A 19750-nucleotide genomic window follows, 5' to 3' on the forward strand; every position below is an offset into this window, starting at 1 on the left:
CTGGGTTGTCACTGCTGGTGGATGCCAGGAGCTAAAAGCCAGGCAGGCTGTACTGCAGAGATTCAAAACTCAGGGATGGCATTTCTGCGTTTGCAGCATCTCCTTGTTCTTCATTAGACCCACTATTAGAATTCGGAGACTGCTGGGTCTCTTCTGACAGGTGGTATTTTGTTAATGATTTACATTTCCACATATAGTCCAAGAGAAGCTGGGGAAACCAGTGCTAGGTGGAAAAAATTCAGATTTCCCTCAGCTCTTCCACAGAGAAGAGGGGCTCCAGGCCTCAGAGCACTTTTCACTGCAGCGAGTCCCTATCTGTCTTGCACTTTACCTGCTCTCTGCTGGGGCATAGCTAAAGATGCCCTGTGTGAGACTTCTGACTCTTGGTGAAGGAAAAGTAACATTTCCCTGCAGCCCAGAAACAGGAGAGCTCAGATAAAGATATTGCTGCTTTCCCTCTTGCTGAACTGAGCCTTCTCCCTGGTCCCAAAAGTACAGAATCCCAGCCCTGCTTTGTACAACACTTTGCTGCTGCTTCTGTGAAAGGTCTCCTTGAGACTGCCCCTATAATGAAGATTGTTTCCCTTGCCTGGGGGTAGAAGTGGAAATGCTGAAAATTTACTGTTCTGGTTTATTGCTTAAAAGAGATTTTGCTGTGCCATGAGTGTGTGTTTGCCTTGTCCTGGGTTTTGCCATGTCAGAGCACTTCCAACATCTTTTGCAATCTCTGCAGGATCTCTGTTTCCTGGGCTTCTGTTTGAAACCCAGAACAATTGTGACAAACTTTCCAAGAAAACAGCCACTCCCTGTGTTTTTGATTCATGGTTTCCCCATTTGCATCCTAAATTTGCTCCTTTTCCAGGCAAGTTAAATACCTCCTCCTGAATGCTGAATAAAGAATGATAATATATGTTTTGGAGTTTTTCCTGAGCTAAAACCAGGAAGGAAAAAAAGCACAAGGAAAACATATGTCTGAAAATCAACAGATATACCTGTCTACTTCACTTATGTTGCTGCAGGAAAACACAAAAAAATATACCAGGTGAAAGGTGAAGACAAGGTTTAGAGTCTGTTCTGTTTTCACCTTTGTTAGAGACTTCTTAACTTGCTTATATAGCGGAGAAATTCAGATATATTTATTTAACAGTTATCTAAAGTCCTCATATTCATAATACATGAAAATGGCTGGTTACATGGAATTTTGCTTTCAACTGGAATTAAAGGCAGTAATGTCCTAGAATACACCTGCTTTGTCATTCTGCCTTGCCAAGTGGAGATTTGCAGCAAGGGGGAAATGAAATGAAGCAATATTTTCACATCATTGTAGGTGAACCTGGGCCACTCACATACAGGTGGATATTCAAATCATGGCCCCAAGTCCCTATTCTTATCCAGGGCAGAAAAGTGTTTTATTTGCATGAGAAAAGCAATATATTGATGATAAGGAAGAGTCAGGATAAATACTTTAAAATACTTTAAAGACTATGAGGCATTTTAATACTACAGTGGTGAATATAATGTAACTGAGATAAATGGGTGGTTGGGAATAAGTAATAAAATAAATAAAAGTAGATAAATAAGTGCTTCATAAAGCTCTGCTGTTTCTTCAGAGAACAATGAGCTTTCCTGATGTCCTAAGATTAGAAGGATGTGAATGATCTTAGTGGCTACCAAAAGTCATGTAAGAAAGTGAACAGTTCACAAAGGTTTTACCTAATTTTTATTAGTGTTTTTAGGTCTACTTTCCTGAGTGTCCTTGCCCTGAGAGACAAGGACATGCCAAAGCTGTGCTGAAGCCTGCATGGTTTTGAGCACAGACTAAATGAAGCACTTTCAACAATCCAGCCAGTGACTCAGTGTAAATCTTATACACTGCTTGGAGATAACATCTGAAATAAAAGTGCTTTTCTCTTCTTTTTCTTCATGGCCACTGTTGTCCTATGAGAAAGGGCTCTCTATGTATTTAAACATTGATGAACTCTTAAGTAAAGAATCAAAACAAACAGAAAAAAAATAGTCCCCAGGAGTGTATGAGCAGCAAGGGCTTCTCTGCCTGTGCCCTGATTCTTTTTCCCCTTCAAATAGCTGTAAATCTTCATGATCTCCCTCCTTGTCCACCGACTCTGCTAGAGGCAAATGAGCAGGGACAGGCACAAATATTCAACCCTAGAGAGAGAGAATGCTAAAATAATCCCTCTCTACTCCCTCCCCCCATTTACTCTCCCCCCTCTCTGAACAGCCACATCAATGCCCAGATGTGTCAGCAAATTCAGGGGTTTGTCTAAATCCGTTTTAAATCTCTGCTACCTCCTTGCAGGACTTAAGCAAGTGCAAATTTTATAATAGGCTGATCAAAGATGAATGGAAACCTCCTTTTATTCCCACCTCAATTTCCTGAATAGCAGCATCTCTTCCTATCCATCAGTCTCTAGAAAATGGACACTGCTTCTCTCAGAATCCATTCTCTTCTCCCTATTTTTTTTTTTAATTCCAGTACTAATTAAAAAAAAAAAAATGAAATCCCTAAGAAGTGTATACCAACACCATCCAGTTTGTGCCTGGGAGTCCTTCTATGGAAGTGACAATATATCACATCCACAGGGAGCTGGGAAGCATCACTGGATGTTGCATTTATCCCACCCAGGGATATGGCTGAGATATCCCTGTGCTCCTCTCTGCTCCTAGGGATGTTGGCTGTACAGACCTGAGGCAAGCACAGTGCAGCAATGACATATCTGCTGCAAACCACATCTGTAACTACAAGGATTTGAACGTAAATAGAAACAAACAGCAACTGAATGAACTTTTTAAATTAAGGACTGAGACTCCAGAGGACTTGGACTATGAGGCTTTTTTGTTTGCTTTTGTGACAAGGTTACTCTCTTTGTGTCAAAGGGAATTTTATCATTGCCTTTTAAAGAAGTTTAAGTTCAAACAATATTAAGATGCTCTTCTCTTTAAACCTCTTTGTCTTTTTTATACCACAAGAGGCAGTACAAGAGGCAGTATGTCAAATAAAAAAGAAAGGGCTTAAGAACTGCTATTTTTCCATCTTATCAGACATGTAGAGCCATGGAGACATCACCTAGATGTGTATTTAGCAAAAAAAAATCTAAAGTTGGTTCAATTTTTGGCATTTAGCACCTGGGCCCTGCCCTGGTAGTTGGGCCTCAGTAGATTTGAACACAGAGCAGGCTGGACACAGGGGTGACTCCAGATGGCTTCTAATGCAGTGATATAGAAATGAAAAATCCCTTACGAGCTGCTGAGTACATGGGGTATATTTTAGTCACCAGCTAGACGGTCTGTGCAGTGAGCACTGCCAGAATATCCTTTTATTTCTCTATGAGAGAGCTCCTGTGCCTTTAACCGAGTGTGACAGTTCCTTAACCACTGTGCCTCTCACCAGAGGTTCATTTTCTTCCCCTGGGACATCACTCAGAGTAATTGTCCCCAGTAATAATCAATAAATCCAAATTATCTTGAATAAAGCCAGATTTATTTAACACAGTGTAACAAATAGAAAACCAGAAAGAAAATCCATGTAAATATAATTTAAAGAGAACAGGCTTGTCTGAGACTATGAACTATGTAGTAAGCACTCCAGCTGGCCAAGATATTTTACAACACTGTGTAGAGACCAGCACATTAACCCTTTAGACCAAGGGAAGTAGATTTTTGACTTGAGAAAACTTCAGGCTGCATGGGACCTTCTTTTCTAAAAGACTTTTCCTTAAATAAAAATTTCTTAGCTCTTCATTTCGTTAATCTTTTGAGTATATAAGAAATACTAAAGATGGAGGCTTTTTTTTTAGTATGGAAAATCTTTTTTGGCTAATGCCACTCTGGAACTTCTCATGGAAATGCCTTAAATATTTTTTCATTTTCTTCCCTCAGATGGGAAGCCATCAGAATATTCTCTAGAATCATCTAGTGGCCCTACAGCCTTTGGATTCTAATGGCACTGGGATCAAATTCATGCAAAACAAATTTTTGCATCAGATTTCTTTCCCGTAACTTATAAATTAAAAGCCATTCCTGGTCCTTTCATCAGCTGTTTTTTATCTCCCTGTTCCTAGAAGTCAAGTTCACAGAGGCAGTGATTTCAAAATGCCATTTTCCTGGGTCTGCTGGGTTCCAGTACTACTTCTCAGTTTCTGTGGTGACAGAAGCTGCTCCTAGAGCAGCACTGCTGAGGTTTTTTCTCCAGCTAATTAAAATTTACACCTACAAATTATCTCTGCTGTTTGGTCTTTACCTCAATCCCTGAACACACATTCATGCTGGTGCCAGTCAGGAACTTATGAGGGATTTCAACTGGAGATGCATTTGTAACTTTGTTCTTTCAAGGACTGGGTATTTAGAAGCTGATTTTCCAAGTCTCCCATGCAAGGTAATTGTTCTGTGATGCCATCCTCTCAGTAGCCTCTCTTGGCATCCCCCAGACCAATTACTATAAACCTTTGAAATTTTGATGGTGACTTGGTTAAAATGGAGGCTTCCAACTTTGGTGGTTTAAATGTGATTTTTTGTTGTTGTTGTTGTTGTAATTTACTGTAGTGTTCAAGCAAGTAATTTCATGAACTTTGACAAGCTGATTTAATTTTATGTGTTCATGACTCCACGCTGAGGTCCCATGAGAATTCAGCACTAACTTATCAGGGCACACTGCAGCCTTTCACTTTCCTCTGAAAGTCTTTAGGACCTTTAAACTTTGAGAAGCATTCCTCTGCCAAACACAGTTAAAATTCACCAACTGTTTCAAAATTTTGGCGTGTTTATGCACGTGCCCAGAATATGAGTGTGCAAAGCTTATTCCCTTAGAGGGCAGAGATAAAAGGAAATTGGCCACTATAATTGAAATTAATAAAAGTATTCAACATTTTAAACAGAACAATTCAAGACTACTCTTATCACATTCTTTCTTTTTTGCAAAAAAATCTGTAGTGACCCACATCCTCATATTTGTTTATATCACTGAATGCAAGATAAGTGATAAGTAAAAAATATGCGGTGTACCCCAAAATAACTGCAGATGTAGATAATTGCTCCTCTGAAAACCTCGTTTGACCAGTTTATTGTGCAGTGTTCAATGTGTGTATTTAGAATTCGTGGGCAGCTTTTAGCGTGCACACAATTCTCTTCAGACACATTCCTTCTCACGCCTGACCTCCGTTTTACATGATTTTAAGCTGTTTTCCTCTTAACATGAAGCTATTCCCAGTGCATTTCAACAACATATTTAGCATGCCATTAATTTTTTTCCCCTTCAAATCTTGTTCCATCTGATAGCCCGGCAGCTCTGACTATTACCAGTTTCCCTCTCATTACCAGTCCTTTAAAAGGGAGGAAGAAGGCATCTTCAAGGTTTCGTTACCTTTCTTCTTTCCCATTGTGAATTTCCTGCTTTGTCAAAAAAAACACAGAGATTGTTGTTCACAATACACATCCCACCGACAGAGAGAGAAATAATAAAACCATAATGCTCAGATTGAATCAACTGCTGTCATTGTGTTGCAGATAATTGAGCATATTTTTAGAGTCCTCCTCTGTGGAGGTTTTGTTGGTTTTTTGTTGGTTTTTTTTTGTTTTTTTTTTTGTTTTTCTGTTAAGTCATCCTCTGTGTAGGTGTTTTTATTCGGGGGGAGGTGCTTTTTTCTTTGCTCTGTTTCTGAAACACCAAGGGCACAAATGTTACCACAGTTCTACCACAGCCTTTGCTGCTTTTCTTGGGGTTTTGTAAGTTGCTACAAGGAAAGCCTGGTCTCATCTTTACCCAAGTGTTGGTTTCAGCAGAGTCTTAACAATCAGCATAACAATTATTAAACTATTTTTTCTTAGTTTCCTAAGCCCAAGAAGAGGTGCAGTTTGGCTTCTTGGCCCCCTTCTTATCTTTTCACAATGGCCCTTGGAGTGGAGTCAGGAATGAAGTCTCATCATACTTGGCACAGGAGAGGCTGATTCATTAAAATCAACCTTGTCTGAGTGAAAGGGTGAATTCGAGTTTAAATTTTTTAATTTTAGGTGTTACCAAAAGATTTGTTTTAACTGCCAAAATGTCCATTCTGTCTGAATTTTTAAATGAAAATATTCTGAATATGGTTCCAAGGTGAAATTTTGCATTTTCAGATTTTCCTTTCATTTTCAGTTGAAAATTTTACATGTTCATTGGTTATAGTCTGCATTAGAGAAATCTTCTGTTTGTAAAAGTACTTGAAGAGAGTTGTTTTTATATTGTCGTCCTAGTTTTGGGTAGGAAAATATTTTAAAGTACAAAATCTGATGGCATGGAAAACATTTTCCTTCCACTTCACTTTTTTTTAATAACTGCCTCTGTTGAAATATTATTCTAGTTCTTTTACTTTTTCCTAGTGCCCATCAATAATTCATTACATTATTAGGAAATGGATAAAGATGGAATAAATCATTTGATACAGTATTTTCCAAATTCATATCGATGTGAGGTTGTGTGTGTAGGATTCTAGAAGGTGATTACCATTTCCAGCAAGTAAAAGAAGCAGATGAACAGTACAAAATACTCAGTAAATGCCGTATGCTTGGCAATGCAACTTTCTGCCTCCCTGGCTATGGCACAACCCAAATCACTAAAAACTGTGAACATACAGACTCAAGCACTGTCTGATGTGGCTGTGTATGACCAGGCTGTGAATTGCTAAATAATTTAAAGACTGTCCAGGGCTGATAGTTATTTTATCCCTGAAATTTTAGGTGCAGACTTTGATGTTGCACATTGTCATCTAAAGCAAGAGGGTTTCTGCCCCTCACACCTTTCAACTCATATAGATGGAGCAGATTTTTAAATAAAGCTCCTGTCTGTATCACCACTGTGGAGCTACACCTTTGTTACGTCCCACAGTCAGCAATATCAATCAGATGAATAAAATTGTGCATGTGCTGAAATGCTTTGCTGATGGGGAAATGCGAGCTGCAACAGCTTAAAACCTGCACAGACCTAAACTGGGATCTGAACATGAAAACCACTATAACATCCTCTCTCCCAGATAATTTCCCTACCTTTCAGTCTTCATGAAGAAAGGCTGCAAAGCCTCCCAAACAAGCAGACTCTGCCCAGAAAGCTGATCTGACCTCAGACAGTGCTCACAGATTTCACAGGAGCAGGGACCAGCACGTGGTGCCTTCCTGGTCATTTAGGAATTGCAGAAGGAGCTAAGCTGAGACTGGCTACTGAACTTGAGGTCAAGTTTAATTGCTCTAAAGTAGTGCCATGGGAAGGAGGGGTTTAGTTAGCTTCTCCAATGGAGCTTTCAGAAAAGCAGCCACTGACTCAGCTTATTTCAAACTGCCTTAGGAACATGTGGTCCATAGGGCAGACGTGCCCACTTTAAAACACTCTGGCCACAGATGTCTATTCCTTCTTGATTTACAGGAATGTGGAACAGGTAGTTGTTTGACAAACCAGAATGCATTCATTCATAAGCCATGCTAATGGTATTAATCAGTATTAATGGAAGGTTGAGAGAATTAGGAAAGCATCCTATATGTCAGTCCTTCAGCAAAGCCATGTCTTAAGATTTATTACATTTACAAACACTTCTCACCAAAAAAAAAAAAAAAAAAAAAAAAAGAAGGAACCCCTCCAAAACTCAGAGCTGATGGCAGAAGAGCTGTTCAGCTGAAGGTGGAGGACCCTGAAGCCAAGAAGAGAAGAGAAGGGCAGCTGTGGGAGAGGGGAGCTGGCAGGGCTGGCTCAGCCCCGGTGCCAGCGCTGTGCTCCAATGTGTGAGCCAGCTGGCAAAGGGGAGCTGCAGAAATGCTGCTCTCTTGCTCAGCAGATCTGCTCTTAATTACCTGCCTGTAAATCAGGATTCATTTAATAAGTCAGTGGAACTGGACAGTGTGTAGGCTACAGTCCCTGCAAGCTGAATTTCTCTGCCCTGGGTATGTGCAGGGTTCAGACGCTACTGTGAACATCTTTTCTCAAAACTTCGACATTTTGCTTCTCAGTCCAGAACTAAAACTGTCTTAAAACAGAAAGCTGAGTTTGGGTAATGGTTTCTACCATGAACAGGAGGTTTTCAGCTGCAGCAGCAGGGCAAAGGCACCAGCTCCCAGCTGCACTGCAGGGCCAATGCTGCCCTGAAGTCCCCTGTGCTGAGGTACCACAATGAGCAGGAATGAAATAATGTAATAGTGTCTGCATATGGGAAATACTAATGAGGAGAGCTTTATCTGAATGAAAGAAAAACAAACTCCAGACCTGATAAACAAGTGTTTTAAAAGGCCCTAGACACAGGTCAGTCCTAAATGTTAACAGTCCTTGCAAAATTGGCTGAGATGAGGTGAGATGAGACAAGTCAGAGGTGCTTATTCCAGCTGAAAACTCGAGTGCTGAGTGCTTTGGGTACCTTGTGTTGATTTTACATTATTTTTCAGAGTTGTAGGGTGGCATATTTTATTTCAGAAGAGCTGAATGTCAAAACCCTGTTTTGGTGAGTTTTGAAATATGTTTATATCAGAAAACTACTTCCTTCTCCATTTTTTTCTGAACCCTCTTAAAAGTAACCCATTCAAATTTTGACCATAGAGTTTATCCAGTTTTGGCCTGCTGTATCCTTCCAGCAGCAGCCTTTTGGCTTCTGTAAAGGATGAGTGACTGGCTGTCTATCACAAAAAAAAATGAGCCTTTTCAATCACAGTCTTAATTTCTAATTTACATCCACTGGCACTTTAAGTTATATTCCTAATTTTTGTCTCCTGGGAAGGAAGCTTTTCATATATCCATTGTTAAGTAGAATTACCATGAATTTCCAGAATAAGGATGGAAAGAGAAGAAGAAAGAAAAAAAAAAACCTTCTTTTCCTTCTTTTATAAAAAAAAGTCTTTTTTTTTTTTTTTGTACTCCAGCCAGATGGAATTAGGGCAATTGTTCACTTGAAGTACTATAGAGATTAATGAGGTCCAGAGGCAGAGCCATGAGAAAATAGAAATGTAAAAAAAAAGTGAAGTTTCCAAAAATACAGCCTCCACGATACCATAGGGATGGATCAGATTGAATGTTTCATCTCACAGCCTGACTGGGCAGGCTGCCTCATGTTCTTAGCTTATTAAAAACCTGAACCCTTTTTGCACCCTCTCAGGCCAACCCCGGTGAAAACAGAAGTGATGCTCACAACTTGCATGTCTGTAGCCCAAGAGTCAGAGCTCTCACTCTGGCCAAATATTTAAGAATACATTTAAACCCATCTAAAGGTCTTAGACTGTTCTATTTGCATTTCTTTGGTGAGCTCCCTTTGAATTAGCTGTGTGGTTTTCTGAGTTGTGTGAGAGAGGGAGGGAGTGCTGGGAGCCTGCTGTGGTTAAACTGGGGGTGGGAGTTTGATCTGGGCTTCGTGGCTTGGACCCCTTGTGTGAGGTACCCTGTGAGCCCAGCAGAGCACACGGGACTCAACTCCTCCTCCTGCAAACACGCAAAGGTTCTTGCTCTTTGGAGAGGTGTTCACAGCTGATTGGAATGTCTGAAACTCCAAAGGGCCAAGTCTTTCTCACCTTCTTTACCAAAGTCAAAATGGTTGTAACCCGCCAATGCCAGCATGGAACCCTCAATCGTTTTTCCTGCCTGTGTTGTCAAGCTTCCCAAGGCAGGGCGTGAGGTCAAAAAACTGTCCTGCCAAGGGCTTGTGCCACAACCTTACTTGCAAAGTGATTTCAAAACAGCAGAAGTGATGTGCAAAGGAAAATAGCAGTGACCCACCTGCCCATGATCTATCCAGAGGAGGTGTGAGAGGTCTTTAGCTGTTCACCTGTGCACACAAAACATCCCTGATGTGAAAGATTTGGAGACAACTGCTGCCCACTTGGAGTTCCCGAATACTCAAGAGTCTGTTGCATCAATCCATTGGCACAAGAACATCTGTAAAAGAGTCACTCAGACAGGTCCAGCTTTCCTACACACCCATGAGCATCTGAGTCTTAAAGTTGTGTGTGGAGAAGGAATAGAGAAGGGGCTTAGTAAATAATAAATTTATTTTCATGCCTTGTTCCTTTCAGGTGTTTTTTTAAACAGTTCTTATTCTGCTAGTAAATCCAAGACAGTCTTTATCAGAGCAAGAAATACAGTTTAGAAGTGTTGCTTTGAACCATTAGATGTGGTCTAAAACTTGCTGTGCTAACAAAGCATGGAGAGGAAAACTCACGAGGCAGTCACTAAAAAAATTTCAATACTCAATACATGGGACAGTTAAATTTAAAGCAGCTTAAATGGCTCCTGTGCCTTACCTACTGTCACTGCCACACACAGATCTTGTCACTTTAAATCTTCATTTGACAATTTTCTGTTCCATAACTGTAGGGTATATACTTGGATCCACAGAAATATAATATTCTGACAGCTGTTTCCTTTGCTAGCAGTTTATTTAAGCACATTATTTGGTGCAATTTAGACCTCATTCAGAACTACTTCAAAACTACTTAAAAAAGACTCATTTCTCCCCCTGCTCGTCTGTCTGTCTGATCCCACTCCAGTCATCAGAACTTCCAGTTCACAATATCATTTCAGCCATAGTTAATCAAACTCCAAGAGGAAGGGCATATGCTTTCAGGCTAGATTTAACCTTTATATGGGTGCCAGAAAATCTTTGCATGTAGAAAGAAATAAGAAAATGCTTCTGCTGAGAATATCAGGAGGGTATCACTCCCATCTATAAGGGCTGCTCCAGAACTTGGATTGTATGAAGCAAATTAACTGCTTTGAATGAAATACGATTTGGTTTTGAGACTCTATAGGAAATTCTTGTTCATTATGCACTAGCCCCTAGAGCTCAGACATACTCTCAGACCTGAGTATGAGAGTACATAAGTCTTGCTGAAAATAGTGGGAATTCATTTTCTCAGCACAGAGAATTAAGAGGGTTTTTTTGGAGTGAAGTGGTTGTACAGCAGCAGAAGGAAGGAGAGGAGTTGTCTCCAAGGCATGGCAGAGGTTTGTGTGATAGGAGAGGTGGCAGAGGTGTCCCTGGCCTGGCTGCCTGGGGACTGGGAGGGAGCAGGGTGCCTAACCTGGCTCCTGAGATGGCACAGCAGCCAGCAGTGGGAAAGGCACCCCTGCCTTCAGGAGGGTGCAGTCCACGCATGCAGGTGAACACAGACCCAACTCAGTCTGGACTCATGTCCAAGGTTTCCTGAGGCCTGAATAAGCATCATGCCTTGCTGGTCTTTGAGCCTCTTTGCTGTGCTGGGAACAACCAGGAGCTTTTGGAGCCATGGCAATGGAATCATTTTTGCAGATCGTGCTGGAGGACAGCCACGCCGTGTTCCCAATCCCCTACCACCACAAAGCCTTGCATGAAACAGAGAAGTCCGGGTCTGTGCCTTGAAATCCGAGTTTCCAACCCGGTTCGTGCCCCCTGGCAGATGGCAGAAGCTGCACATTGTCACGGAGCCCTCCTGCAGCCTCCAGCACCCCTGCACCTCCTCCTGCCCCAACCTGCGAGTGCCGCAGGAGGGGCTGACATCAGGATTACTAATGTGGCTCCACAGCCAGAGATATCCATCTCCCAGAAGTAATTAAATTAACCAGATTTACGCAGGCTTCCACCGCACGCTTTGGGTTTTCCAGAGGCTGCCAAGATGTGGGGCTAAGCTGGGTGCTGGGAGAGGCAGGAAGGTGGATGGGAAGTTGGAGGTGTCCATAGTGAGCGCAGCACGGAGGAGATGCTTTGTCCACTGCCTCAAAGCCGCGTTTGTCTATTCCTGGCAGCTGGCAAAGGGCTGTGGAGTTTTGGGAGGAGCCCTGCCCCACTGCAAATCTGGAGACGATTTTTGACTGGGGAACAGGTCCTTCCAGGTTATGTCTGCTCCTACCCCCCTGTGCTATCAGGCTGCATCTGATGTGGGAACTCTTCCTCAGTTATAGAGTAATTTGTAGCGGGCAGCAGAGTGTTTGGTGGTTAGAGGAGGGAGGGGAGGGAGGCATCCCTGCTTCCACCAGCAGATCCAGGCGTTTCAGCCGCCCCCAGAGCTCAGCCCAGCAGATTAAACCTGCCAGTCTGTTGTTAATGTCTGTATTAGCTCATTTTAGAGTTAGTTTAAGTAGATCTAATCTGCAGTTCAGTCACGGTATACAGTGTGCACACAGTCATTTATTCAGTGCCACATCTTTCTCTTAGTAATTCACCCAGACCCGCTCACCATGAGGACACTAATTGCCTGGATGAGGTGCGTGAGATTTAGCCAACGCTTCAAGTATTTGGGCAAGTCCTGTTAAAAGCCCGATGACTCAGTTTATCCATCTGTGTAATGGGGCATTCCCTTTGTCTCAGAGCTGTTGAAAGGCATAATGAGATCTCGAAGAGGTGTTGGGCTGCAGGTATTCAGCGTCTCCCAGGGCTTGGTCATTAGGTCTTGATGAAGCCAACCTTGCTCATGAAAGGAGAGGCAGAGACTTCCAAGAGTCCAGCAGGACTGCTCGGATGAGGAAATGCTGGAGAAGTTGCTTTGTGAAGTTCTTTGAAGCTTTTTGGAAAACAACAACTAAAGCATGAAATTTCCTGCCCTTGCTAATTTTAATGAAATATGACCAAGTTTGTTTTGGTGGGGTTTACTTCAAAATGTCCTTTTGTGTCTGAAGAAAGCAAAGTGGCTTTGTCAGATTTGCTTGTGAGGTAGCAAAAGTATTACACTTGAAATGGAGCTGTAAAAGGAGCAGTCTTTTAATTTAGTAGCACTTGGTATCATTCAATAAATGATAGACTAACAGAAGCTAGTGCTCGTCTCAGAATTTCCCAGGCAGATTTCTTCAATCTTGGGGGGAAAAAACAACAGTGAAGAATAAAGTTCAAGAATACTGAAGCCAAAAACGCCCTTAAAAGTGCCTTCTGTCACGATTGTACAAATACAGAACATGTGGGCAGTGGGTGCTTGCCCTGGAGAGGTGTTACTGCTCTCAGCTCTCCCAAGAGCAGGGGCTACTCTGGTCTAACTCTCTGTGCACATGTTTTTCTTCTGTTTCTACTTTGCCCTTTTTTTGACAAGTGCTACAGTGAAGGTCTGCTTCCTTTTGCTCATTTTTTCAGAGCTTTTCATAATTCCTAGCCCAGTTATCTCTGGCCTTGTTTGGACATGCTTCTCCTGCTGCAGCTCTGATTTTCACCATGGAGCTGGAAAGTCAGATGGTGTCAAATGGCTGGAGGGTGCTGTCAAACAAATGGGGCTCAGCTTGGTCTCTCAGTCACAATGTTTGGGATCACTGAACACCTTTCCTTTTAGTGTCCTTACGGGATAATATTTCTACCCTATAAATGCCAGGCATGAGACCAGGGCTGGTTTCTCAGGGAAAAAAAGATGTATTAGCCTGTCCAAGGAAACTGGAACACAACTTTCTAAAGGACCAGGAAAACACATCTTCTGGCATCTTTGTTCATTTACCCAGTTTCCCACCTGGCAGTGGATGCGTTCACTTTTCAAATGTCACTTAGTCACAACACTTTGTACTTTGCTGTCTACTAAATTTCATGCAATGACAGTCATGTTGAACTAAAGTTTTAAGGTCCTGAGGGTTAGTTCCATTCTCACATGAGACTCTACCTAATCTTTCCTGAATATTTTAATTCAGCTCCACACCTTGAATAGCTCAGCACTTCTTGGCTTGCAAAATCTCAGGTTTTATACCAGGATGGGGAAGAAAACAAGTGGCACTTTACATTGCTCACATTCAAATACTAACTGTGATGGAAAAGTGAAGTCTCTCAGCATCCTGGCTCCACTTGTTGGATTCTCCCTTTACCTATTGCATGTCCACATACTGTGACAGCAAATAAGCATGCATGTCTGGCTTTCTGTCCCCATTAGCCTCTCCATTTCTTATGACCTTCTAATCTCTTCAGTCCAGGTGTACCAGTAGGTTACCAGCCAGTGACTTCTTGACAAATGAGCCCCTTCTCCACCTGAGCTGTCTCTGTGTCCCCTGTGATTCTGCAGTTGATGGAACACAGCTCAGGATCTGTTGCAAATTGTTTATTTTATATTGCTCTATCAAGCACCATTTTGTATGGCAGGATTAATCTGCTGCCCAGGCAGAGCACTGGAGAGGAAAACAAATACTCAGCTTCTGAATGAAAAGGTGACTGGGAGAGAGATTGTGTGAGTTCACTGAGTGTTGCCATTACGAAACATCTGTGATGTTTTGCGGGATTGTGCAGATAACCTGAATGAAATTACTTGCCCAGAATGATGGGAGAGAATATTCAAGATATTTCTATATCTCCCAGACTCAGGATGTTGTACCTCAACCACCAATATATCTTTGGGGATTTCCCTTTCTGACCATAATATCAAAGCTAAAAACAGATCAGAAAAAAATGCCTTGTTTAAAATGAGATCTATTTTGTGGGCAGAGAGAAAACCACTGAAAAATCCGAGATCATTCTGCCAAGCCTATGAATTACAAACAGCAGACATGCTGGCTCAAGCAAATCCTTAGTTGCCAAACACTCACCGTTATCTTCTTTGCAATGTTCCTTGCAGGTGTCAAGCTGCTGTGAGCTTAGCAGACACCACAGATTTCCTTGGACAGACTAATACCTTTCCTGAGAGACATCTGTAGTCAGGACACAGCTGGAAACAAATGTCTCCCGTGTCTTCTCCGTCATAATTCATCTCTCCAGGGAGGCTCATGGAAGGACTCCGTGCTATGACTGTTTTCTTGTTTCAGGCAGGAGAAAACACCATCCAGTGCTGAGGCCTTCCAGCTTCTCCAAGACCTGCCCTGTAGAATTTCCCTCCTCACCTGGAATGCAGAATTTCTCCTTCTCTCTGGCTGCCTGTGGGCTGTGCCCTGGTGCTGAAGGGGATTTGCTCTTTGTTTTAGAAGGACCATGGCTAGACCTCTGTCCTCTCTCCTGCAATATGTGTCTGCCACAGGCATCAGGCTTTGTTCCCTCGTGCTATGTTGAGAAGGATGATTGTGGGGATTTGGTGCTCTGCAGGTAAAGTGCCTCTTTCAGCAGTACCCTTCTTCCATCTGTACCTGAGGGTGTTTATGATAACATATTCCACAACTGGCTGAACTGGCTGCTGGTTCCTGGGTCTCTTTTCTCCCTATGTGGGCTTCCTCTGCCAAAGCCCTCTGCTCTGGGATCTGCTGGTGGACATCCCCCCCTCTGTTCTGCTGCACTGTGTTTTCCTGCAGGGACTGCTGATCCAGCAACTTCAGAGTGGGACCCTCTACAAGAAGAAATCTTGCACTTAAAAATCCCCTGTTAACAACATTCAAAATATGATCCGTTAATCAAAAGCACATTGCTAAAAATACTCCCAGTGCTTCTCTTGCTAATTCCAATAAAGAATAAACTTTCACAGCAATCTGTAAGTCGAGTGAGTTTTCAGTAAAAGTATACACAAGGAAAAGAGAATCTGTAACTTTCAAGTAATTTAAACTAAAGGATACGTTTACAACTTGCCAAGTATATTTTGGGAATGTTGTTAAACTAATGAATTCTGAGGAATGACACCACTTAGATTCAACATGATAATAAGCACAGAGATATCCCTTGTTGATCTCAACTTCTTCCCACTGGGAGACTTATTAAGCCTGGCAGTGTGTCTCAGAAAGTTTTTGCAAGGAATGGGCTGTTAAGACCAAAGGAATAGTGTGCCATTAGAGGTGGAAACAGGCAAAATATTGGGGATAAGCAGGAACATTTTGAGTAAGTTGAGAAACTTTGAAAAAAGTTCTTTTTGAAGGACAAATCAGAAGAATTCTCAGCATTAAAATTGCCTTTGTTCTGTGATTTGTTCAATCAGTCTAATAAATAGAGAAATCCTATAACTTTAGTGACCAGTCACATGTATCAGTGGAGAGCTCTTGAGCAGTGTGATCATGTCACGACCAACTGGGCATAACTTGTTTGCACCATTTCTTTGCTGAAGAAATCCTCTAGAAAGGAGGAATCATAAAACAACAAAAGAACAACATCATTACATGTTCATGTAAAATCTTTGAGTAGAAAAACTAAGAAGATACAATCCTCCATACGAAAAGTTTCATAATGAATAATTCAATTTGCTGTACTAGTTACTGCAAGTCCTGCCCTAGTTAGCCAGGCTGCAGAGTGCTGAGTTAATGAAGGCTACTGCTCTGACAGGGAAGAGAAAGAGCATTGTTTCAGCAGACTTACAGATATATCTCTCTATCTATATTTTAAACTTCATTAAGTGGAGTTAATAAAAATATAAAAGCATATCCTTAGTGTCAGTACATGAGTGTTCCCATTAATTCAACTGTTGTTCCTTATGTTTAGAGTTAAGCAAATGCTTTTAACGATTTGCTAAATCCAGTCTCTGCTCCATGAACTGGAAGTTACCTTTGCATTTGTACTGCCCAAACAGTCGAGAAATGATAAAGGAACAACTCCTGAAATTATTAAGAGCTTGACCTGTCTGCATAATACTCATAATAATAACAACTCTTTTGTCATCAAAGAGATTCTCACTGAAGCCTGGGAGGGTGTAATTTTCTCGGGGGCCATTGTGCGTGTGATCCACAACGCTGTCTCATCAAATAATCAAGCGCCGTGCTGCCTCTGGGATGTGTCAAGTTACACAAAGAAAATTATGCTTTTTGCGTGTCCATAAAACAAGAGTTCAGGCAGGCTTTTTAGAATGGGAAGTGAGAAAGAAAAAGAGAGAAAGAGAGAAAGAGAGAAAGAGAGAAAGAGAGAAAGAGAGAGAGAAAGAGAGAAAGAAAGAAAGAAAGAAAGAAAGAAAGAAAGAAAGAAAGAAAGAAAGAAAGAAAGAAAGAAAGAAAGAAAGAAAGAAAGAAAGAAAGAAAGAAAGAAAGAAGAAAGAAAGAAATTTTCCATCTCCAAATGCACAGCAAAAGAAGAAAGAAATCCTTTTCCTTTCTCCCTAAATCTTTCTCCTTAAAAAACAATGATCACAAGCAGCAGATTGTTGTAACAAAAGAGCAGAAAAAAGCACTTAAATGCACAGCTCCAAAACAGACAAAAGATAATCACAAGGTAGACATGACATAGGTGAAGTGGTTTCTGCTTTTAAGGAAAACAAGATTAAGGAAAGCAGTATGCTTCTTTTTTTCTTTTTTTTTTTTTTTTTCATCCACCCAATCTAACACCAACTCCAAGCAAGGAGTGGCACAGAGGCATCACAATTTGGCACTGTGACCCCAGCTGAGGAAATTGCAAGAGCAAATGTTTGTGTGCCATTAGCTCATTGTGCTAAATGTTCAACACAAGCTTTGAGGGCTTTGCTGAATTTGGACATTTGGAGCATTTTAAGCAGTGCTTGTTTAGAACTGGATGTTTTTAATACTGTTAGTTATTTGCAGTTAGAAAGAGGTTCACACTAATAAAACATACTCTTAGCTGTGTGCATGCTAGTCTGGTCCTTAACATTGTCACTCTCATCATATTTTGCTTCTCTTTTTAATATGGACAATATTTCTATTGTTGCTTTTGTCTTCTGCTGGAATTTAAGATCTTGCCTTAGGGAATGTGTAGGTCCCATCTAGAGTTATTTTCCAGTTGTAGTTATTGAGGTGGAATTTAAGAAGTGCTCAGCTCCAGACCAGCTCTGTTGTGCAGCAGTCAATGGGAGTTTTCCCATTGGAAGGGTGGGTGGGGCAAGTAGGGTAGGTCTTGGTGTTCCAGGAAATTTCCTCCACCAGTGCAAATAACTCAGCAAGTCAATTTGGCAACGGTCATATATGTTTTATAGGTTTTTTGTCAGTGTTAAATTACTGAAAGACTTACTTTGACCGAATCGAGGATTTGATATTTGAATTTTCAGAGCTCTCAGATTTATCTCTTGTTCCCTGTGCACGGGCAGAGACTCTTCACTGCAAGATCTGTAACTTTGGTGTGTGTCAGATCATCTTACTCTGCTGTGAAGCAGTTTGTTGCAGCGGGTGGCTCGAGAACCTGCTTCTTCAGTCAAATCAGAGGTCACATTTCCAACCACAAGCTGAAAAATCACTACCACTGGGCAAATATTGCAAAAAGCATTTATCTAGGAGAGGCCACGTGTTTGCCTCAGTGACACTTGCTTTCTGCAAACATTCGTGTAAGCAACCTTTTGTTTGCACAGTAAAACAAAATATTGCAGAGGCCATACTCTAACTGTGCTCACTGTTCTGTTTGGAGAGGTCCTCCAAAGGCCTGCATTATGAAATTCTATATGGACTAATGGAATAAAAACATTTGATTATCATGAACCTTCCTTGACCATCCGAAATGGAAAAGAAAATCTCAAAGTATTGCAGGATTTGTGATAGAATTATGATAGCTGGCAACTAAATTTAATATCTCCATGCTTTTTGATCTTTGTAAAATGGGGAGATAATACTTCCTTAATGCTAAGGGCCTGAATATGAGGATGAAATAATTTAAAACTTTGGGGTTCTCAGATTTTGAACTGGAAAGGGCTGTGTAATAGGTAGATTAAAATGTTGGTCAGTTAGTGGACACACCAGTTAATGGATAAGTTGTTCATAGAATGAAAGCGAAATATTTTGAGTGAAGTTGGGTTTGCACTATTGGATTGCAGTGCTAGTGTCCAGCACTCTCAGTCACAATTTCATTCCACCCCTGATGGATTTACCTCCTTTACCTGCTGAGGATTTTTCTGTTACCACCTCACACCCTGTTCTTAATCACTATTTTGCAGGAAAACAATCCCACGTGTCCTTTCCCCAGCTCTTTACGCTCTGAGCTGTTCTTGTGATTTCTCCAGTTTGCCTTGTGCAGGGATGTCTGTTATCCTGCCTGTCTTTAGCTCTGCCTCCTCAGTTGTGGCCTCCCTCTAGTTCCCTCCCAGGTCTGTGTGTTCTGATGCTGTGCCCACTTCACTTTCCATCCCCCTCTCGGGTGGGTCACTGATGCATGAACAAGCCCCCACCTCTGCTCCCAGAGGCACTCCACTTCTCACCTCTCACCATTACCCCATCTGTATCCATTTATCACCACTTTCCAACTTGTCTAACCTCGGCTACTGAGCCATTCTTTTTTGTAACCAATTGAGAATTTCACTATCAATGCCAGACTTATTAACCCTAAGTCTTTTATGCAGTATTGTATGGAGGGGAAAAAAAAAAAAAAAAAGCCTTGTGGAAGTCCAAGTCAATTATGTCTGCTGCTTCAGCCCTGTCAGCTCTCATCGTCACCTCCACTCCAAGGAGTTAATCATATTTGCTGAGGATGACCTAGTCTTCATAAATGGATTCTGCTGGCTGCCCTTGCTTAGCTTCCCATTGCAAGAGCCTGTGTGGCATCGATAATCTTTCCCAATACTGAGGGTTATGGTATAATAACTCCCTAATTTTGTCATTCCTCCAGCCAACTGCCCCCATGTAGTATTACTTTTGTCACCAACAGGAGCTTGAGTGATTTCTTCCTGAAAGGACTGTACCAAAATGACAGTCCCTATAATAGGCACAAGCACACAGCACAAGGTGACAGCTGATGAGTTGCTGGACTTGCAGACAGAAAGAGTGGAGATAATTTGCAGGCACCCAGAGGGAGCAAGAAGATGCTGAGCTGTGTCCCTGCCACAGGTCAGGAGCAGAGCTGGGAACAGAGCTGGCTTTTCTGATGTCCTTGGGCCTTGCTCTGGCTCTGACTATTTTTATCTGGGAGCCTCTTGGCACTGGTGTCCTCCAGCACACGAGCAAAAGGTACACAGCTCCTTGTGCATCATTGGGGTGTTTCTGCTAACAAAGGCTAATCAAGCAGCAGATTGGAAAAGCAGAGCTGACACG

Source organism: Cinclus cinclus, chromosome 18 (assembly GCF_963662255.1).
Source record: "Cinclus cinclus chromosome 18, bCinCin1.1, whole genome shotgun sequence".
Taxonomy (NCBI): domain Eukaryota; kingdom Metazoa; phylum Chordata; class Aves; order Passeriformes; family Cinclidae; genus Cinclus; species Cinclus cinclus.